The 6,459-nt window shown below is 51.6% G+C and overlaps 1 long non-coding RNA gene across 1 annotated transcript; it reads left to right on the top strand.

Annotated features, from left to right (window-relative positions):
- The first annotated feature begins 853 nt into the window (after window positions 1–853).
- Window positions 854–4,904, top strand: LOC141730745 (uncharacterized). The gene is made up of 2 exons (XR_012582377.1): window positions 854–3,426; window positions 3,538–4,904. It is a non-coding gene; the product is annotated as an uncharacterized LOC141730745 (long non-coding RNA).
- The last annotated feature ends 1,555 nt before the right edge of the window (window positions 4,905–6,459 follow it).

A 6,459-nucleotide genomic window follows, 5' to 3' on the forward strand; every position in this document is an offset into this window, starting at 1 on the left:
CCTTTGGAAAGCTGCAGTTCCTGACCCATTGCTCATTGTGCCTCTGTGCCCTGACATCACCTGGAATTCTGATCTTCCCCCACTGGAGCTGCTTTGCTGTGTCTGTTGCAGATCTTTGTGCTTTGTGCAGGTGGCTTGGTGAACTATTCCTCATTTTCTTTTCATCTTGGCCATTGGGAAGCTGGGGTGCTCCAGGAGCTGTCACTTCCCACTGGGTTCTCCTTGAGGCAGAGTTCTGTGGGGTGAAGGGGCTTTGAGGACACCCTGGTGCTCACTCACTCTGTGTTAGGGCAGGGGCAGCTCCTGCCCAGCTCTGTGGCCGTGTCCAGGTGCAGCTCCACACTCCCACTTTGCCAGCCCTGTGTCCTGCTCTGGGGCAGAACAGGGGAGACAATCAGCTCTTTATTCCATGGCAGCTGGGCTGGAGATTCCAAATCAGCTCAGTGACAGTGTGGAGATTCCCAGTGACAGTGTGGAGATTCCCAGTCCAGCTCAGTGACACTGTGGACATTCCCAGTGACAGTGTGGAGATTCCCAGTGACACTGTGGACATTCCCAGTGACAGTGTGGACATTCCCAAATCAGCTCAGTGACAGTGTGGAGATTCCCAGTGACACTGTGGACATTCCCAAATCAGCTCAGTGACAGTGTGGACATTCCCAGTGACACTGTGGACATTCCCACTGACAGTGTGGACGTTCCCAGTCCAGCTCAATGACACTGTGGACATTCCCAGTGACAGTGTGGAGATTCCCAGTGACACTGTGGAGATTCCCAATCCAGCTCAGTGTCACTGTGGAGATACCCAGTGACAGTGTGGAGATTCCAAATCAGCTCACTGACACTGTGGACATTCCCAGTGTCACTGTGGACATTTCCAGTGACAGTGTGGAGATTCCCAATCCAGCTCAGTGACACTGGACATTCCCAGTGACAGTATGGAGATTCCCAACTGGGAGCTGAGTTAATCCATGAAGATTTGCAGCTGCTTTGGGAATATCCAGGGGGCAGACCCCAAGGTTTTTGGCCAGTGCAATCAGTTGGAGCATCTCAGATCCAATGCCAGTGGAGAGGCTTTGGCATAAATAAGGTCATGAATCACAAAATCTGAACTTGAGTTTTGGCTTCTTCCAGCTGAAGGCTGAGATGGTTTTGAGCAGTGATGGGAAATCACAGCTCCTGCTGGACCTGCTCCAGGAGAGGGGACCTCAGTCTGTCACCTGCCACTCCAGCTGCAGGGTTTTTTGGCTGTGAGGTCTCAGGGCAGCTCCTGCAGGGCCTGGGTTCAGCGTGGGGGCTCTCAGTGCCAAAACCCACCAGCAGAATTCCTTGGGATGCAAAGCAAAGGCTTTGGAATCTCAGCCCAGACTCAGCTGGCACCAAGGGCCCTCCACAGAGAGCTCAGCATTGGGGCCAGACCTCCCAGAGGCTGGCTTGGACACATTGTCCATCAGGTGATGACCATCACAGTGTCCTCCTGGTGACCCTTTCACACTGCTTTGAAAGAGGAGCTGTCACACTAAAACGTATTTTTTAAGCAATCGATGGATTTTAATTAAATCCTTAACTGGCTTGCTTTGCTTTTTGTGGATTTCCATGGTTTCTCACTTGCTGCTGAAGATTTTCTCTTGTACTAACCTGAGGCTCTGATCCCACCTCTGTGGGCATCTCATCAGCATCTCCTTGGCAATAGAGGTTTAGGAAGAAACTAAACCAGGTACCAGCACAGAGCCACAAAAAGGCTGAACTTGGTCAGCCACAGCTCACAGCTCACATCTCAAAGCTGATCTGCCAAAAAGCTGATTTCTTTCACCCTGGATTCATTGATCCCCCACAGCTGCCCTCCACCAGAGCCTGGTGGCACAGCTGGAAGAGCTTGGGTTGGTTTTTCCTGGAGGTTTGGGAGATAATGAGGAATGGGGTAAAACTGAATTTCATTTTAGAAAGAAAAGACCACAAGCAGTTTCTGCAATCATGGAAATGGCTGCCACGGCCTCTGCTGTGTGCTGTGGCAGCTCTTCCCTGGCATCAGCAACATCTGCCCCCAGCTTGTGCTGTTCTGATGGGTTTGGGTATGGAGAATTCACCCCTGGGAAAGACCTTGCTGCTTGTTTTCCTCAAACATGGAGTGAGGTGTGTCAGGGAGGGCAGGGGAGGGACAGAGTTCCCAGTTTCCCATCCTTGGCAGCACTGGAGGTGGGATTTCCCTGTTGTTTTGTGCTCTTTGGAGCCCGTGGTCAGGCAGGGAGGGAGATGAACCCTCCTCACCAGGACCCTGCAGCCACAGGGACCTCCAGGAGGTTCCACAGGAATCTGTTCCACTGACAGCTCCCTGCAAGTCCTGCTGGGGCTGTTCTGTCCGTGGAATTCAGGTTGGAAAAGACCTTGCAGGTCATGGATCCCATGGCTGTGCTGTATCCTGTGCTCTGAGCTGACTCCAGCTTCCCATTCCTGCTCCTCTGCAGTTGTTGTGAGTTCAGGCTCCCAGGCTGGCAGATGTTGTTTGGGGTGTTCACAGGATTGCATCCTGCAGGGATTGCTAAACAGAGCAGGAGCTGCTGGCCAGGCACTTCCATACCCACTGGGTTCCTCTTTCTAAATGTACCCTTCCTCCAGCTGGGAGGGGAACCAGCCCTGCAAGAACCTGGGGGATTTATGTCATCATGATGGACTTTTAATGATTTTATTTTTTAAAACTTCCTGCAGAATTTGCAGTGGTTTCCATCTCAGACACCGTGTTCTGGTAAACAGGCTTTTGTTTGGAACAGCCCCCTTGGTGGCCACGGAGTTCAAAGGGACTCTGGCACAGTTGAACGAACTTTAAAGGCCCTTCAGCTGGGTTGGAGCTCCTGGGAAGTGGCTTTGTTGTTGTCCAAGGCCTCTTCCAGTGGGTGGCTCGGGCAAGGGAATAAATTGGGCTCCTCCAGGGGCTGCTCCGTGGTGGGGCTGGTCCCTGGAGCTGTGGCTTCCCAGCCCTGAGGGATATTCCCAGTGGCAGAGCCCTGGTCTGGCTGCAGGGAATCCCAGGGAAGGTTTCCACTCAGTCTGGGAAGTTACCTGTGCCTTCAGCTCTGGGGCTTTAATAGAAAATCAAATTACAAAACAAATCCGTGAGGAAACTGCCAAACATTGTCCTTACACAACTTGGGCTGCTCCCGTGGGATGCCAGCTCTTCCTCCCTCCACTCTGCAACCTCCTGACTCAAATTGGGAAAGGGCTGGAACAAAGCAGCTCCTGGAGCTTGGGAAAGGGCAGCCCCAGGGCAGGGTGGCTCCAGGCTGGTGCTGAGCTCTGGCTGGGACCCCAGGGACTGAATCCCAGCCTGTGCCTCCGCCAGAGGCAGCCATGGCTGGTGCCAAGGAGGGAGATCCTGCAGGGATGGGAATCTGCTCATCCTGCAGGGCTGGGAATCTGCTCTTTCTGCAGGCAATGGGAATCTGCTCATCCTGCAGGGCTGGGAATCTGCTCCTCCATCCTTGCAAGGATGGGAATCTGCTCTTCTATCCCTGCAGGAATGAGAATCTGCTCTTCCTGCAGGGCTGGGAATCTGCTCATCCTGCAGGAATGGGAATCTGCTCTTCCTGCAGGAATGGGAATCTGCTCATGGGATGCAGATTCTGCTCCCTCATCCCTGCAGGAATGGGAATCTGCTCCCTCATCCCTGCAGGAATGGGAATCTGCTCCTCCATCCCTGCAAGAATGGGAATCTGCTCTTCCATCCCTGCAGGAATGGGAATCTGTTCCTCATCCCTGCAGGAATGGGAATCTTCTCTTCCATCCCTGCAGGAATGGGAATCTGCTCCTCATCCCTGCCAGGACATCCTGGAGACCTCAGTGCTGAGGGAAGCTCCAGGGGCTCCTCACTCTGGGTGTATCCTTGAGGAGTCACACCCAGGATGGTGCTGGCTTTGCCTGGGCTCGAGTTCTCCCCAGTTGGAACTGGAACTGGAACTGGGTTGGGAATGTGTGGGGATGCTGCTGAGCTCCCATTTGATGATGCAGTGGTAGGAAATGTGGCTTGGGGTCGGTGATCCCAAAGGATCCCATAGCCAGAGGATTATTCCTTGCCTGAGAAGGGGTGTTGCTTCCTCCAGCTGTGGAAGTGGTAATGAGTAAAAATAAAAAAGTATTTTTTTAAACACTGAATTAATTTCTAAACTGCCTAAAAGAGAGTTTATAGCTACACCTTGGGCTGGTGTTGAGCCCAGCACAGGGGCTCCCCCTCATCCTGGGGTGTGGCTGTGCTGGGATCAGCATCAGGCAGGGAAAATCTCCTGCTTTGTTCAGAGGATGGGGCAGCTCCGTGTCCCACAGAGCCCTTGGGGAGGAGGATCCTGAGGGGTCCCCAGACCTCGCTCCCACCCTCAGAACAAAGGGAGGCTGACCCTCACTCCCTGTGGAGAATCTGACTTTTCAGACACTTTGCTTTGTATTTTTGTTGTTGTTTTTTTTTAAACACAGGAAAAAAAAGAAAAGCTCTTAACACACACAAGAAAACCTGAACCTGATTTACGATTTTGTTATATTTGGTTGCTTTAAAAAACCTGTTTTACTAATTTAAATATATCTGTAGATGACACTATATTTATTTGAAAGGGGTAAATATCTTTTAGTCTTAATTCTTCTCCAGTAAGCGCTGTGTATTCCCAATGTTTGTGTTCCTGGCAGCACAGCAGTTCCACTGACTGAGGGCTGGGCAGCCAGCAGCTCCTGAATCCAATGGCCTTGGACAACAAGATGTCTCTTGCAATGTAATTTTTTTTTTTTTTTTGGTAGTATTTCTTGATTCTTTTATGTCTGTGGTTTAACAAATCTGTTCAATGTTTGGGTTGTTCTATGTTTTGGGTTGTTTTGTTTTGTTTTTTTAACAAAGAAAGCTGAATTACAACATTCTGGTTGCTGGTCTTTGCCTCAAAAAGTTTTTCTTTTTCCATGATTACCCCACATCCATCAGCACCTGGGTTTCCTAATATTCCTCTTGCAGCTGGATTTAGGAGCAGTGAAGAGCATCCATGCCTCCATCTCCATCCTCCTTTTTAAATTCTAGATCATTTTCCTGAGGTTAAAACGGAGGGAATGGGGAAGTGGGAGAGCTTTGGGCACGAGGAGGGAGCAGGGGAGGAATATCCCAATTCCCACAGTTCTGTGCAGCAAAGGGAATGTCCAGCAGGAGGAAGGGACCACGTTTTTCTCTCTCTCCTGTCCATTCCAGGCTGGAGAGGAGGAGTTTCAGTGGGCAAGGAGCAGGGCAGGGATGCTCAGGCTCCCAGGGCTTGGTGGAGGATTTGATTTTGGGTTGGAGAGGGCAGAACTCCCAAGATTTTCCTTCCTAAAGGAGAGAGGGGTGCTTGGGCTGTTCCCTTGGGACACAAACACATCCCAGAGGAAGAAATGGGCAGGAAAAGCTGGGGAGAAATCTCAGTGAAGTGGGACTTGAGTGGTGCCACATGGGCTGAGCAAATGTCACACAAATTCCACAGGTATGGTATGACAAGGAGGGACTCACTGAGCTTCCCATGGGGTTTGGAAAATGGAATTCTTGTTTGGGAGGGAGGGAGGGAGCACTGACAGAAGTGGCTACTAACAGAGGGAGCTCTGCAGGGCTCACCCAGGGATCATCTCCTGGAAAAGGAGATGGACAGGCTGGCAGAGCCTGGAGAACGAGGAAATTCAGAGCCAGGGAGTGAAATCCCCGTGGATCTGTGCAATCCCAGTGGATCTGAGCAATCCCACTGGATCTGTGCAATCCCCACGGATCTGTGCAGTCCCACTGGATCTGTGCAATCCCCCTGGATCTGTGCAATCCCCATGGATCTGTGCAATCCCCATGGGTCTGTGCAATCCCCATGGATCTGAGCAATCCCACTGGATCTGTGCAATCCCCACGGATCTGTGCAGTCCCACTGGATCTGAGCAATCCCCATGGATCTGAGCAATCCCAGTGGATCTGTGCAATCCCCATGGATCTGAGCAATCCCACTGGATCTGTGCAATCCCCATGGATCTGTGCAATCCCAGTGGATCTGAGCAATCCCCGTGGATCTGTGCAATCCCACTGGATCTGTGCAATCCCCATGGATCTGAGCAATCCCAAGGTTCTGTGCAATCCCACCGGATCTGAGCAATCCCACTGGGTCTGTGCAATCCCCATGGATCTGAGCAATCCCACTGGGTCTGTGCAATCCCCATGGATCTGTGCAATTCCCATGGATCAGTGCAATCCCACTGGATCTGAGCAATCCCACTGGATCTGTTCAATCCCCATGGATCTGTGCAATCCCCATGGATCTGTGCAATCCCACTGGATCTGAGCAATCCCCATGGATCTGTGCATGGATCTGAGCAATCCCCATGGATTTGTGCAATCCCCATGGATCTGTGCAATCCCACTGGATCTGAGCAATCCCAAGGATCTGAGCAATCCCCGTGGATCTGTGCAATCCCAATGGATCTGAGCAA

The sequence above is a fragment of the Zonotrichia albicollis genome, chromosome 13, assembly GCF_047830755.1.
Source record: "Zonotrichia albicollis isolate bZonAlb1 chromosome 13, bZonAlb1.hap1, whole genome shotgun sequence".
Lineage (NCBI taxonomy): Eukaryota > Metazoa > Chordata > Aves > Passeriformes > Passerellidae > Zonotrichia > Zonotrichia albicollis.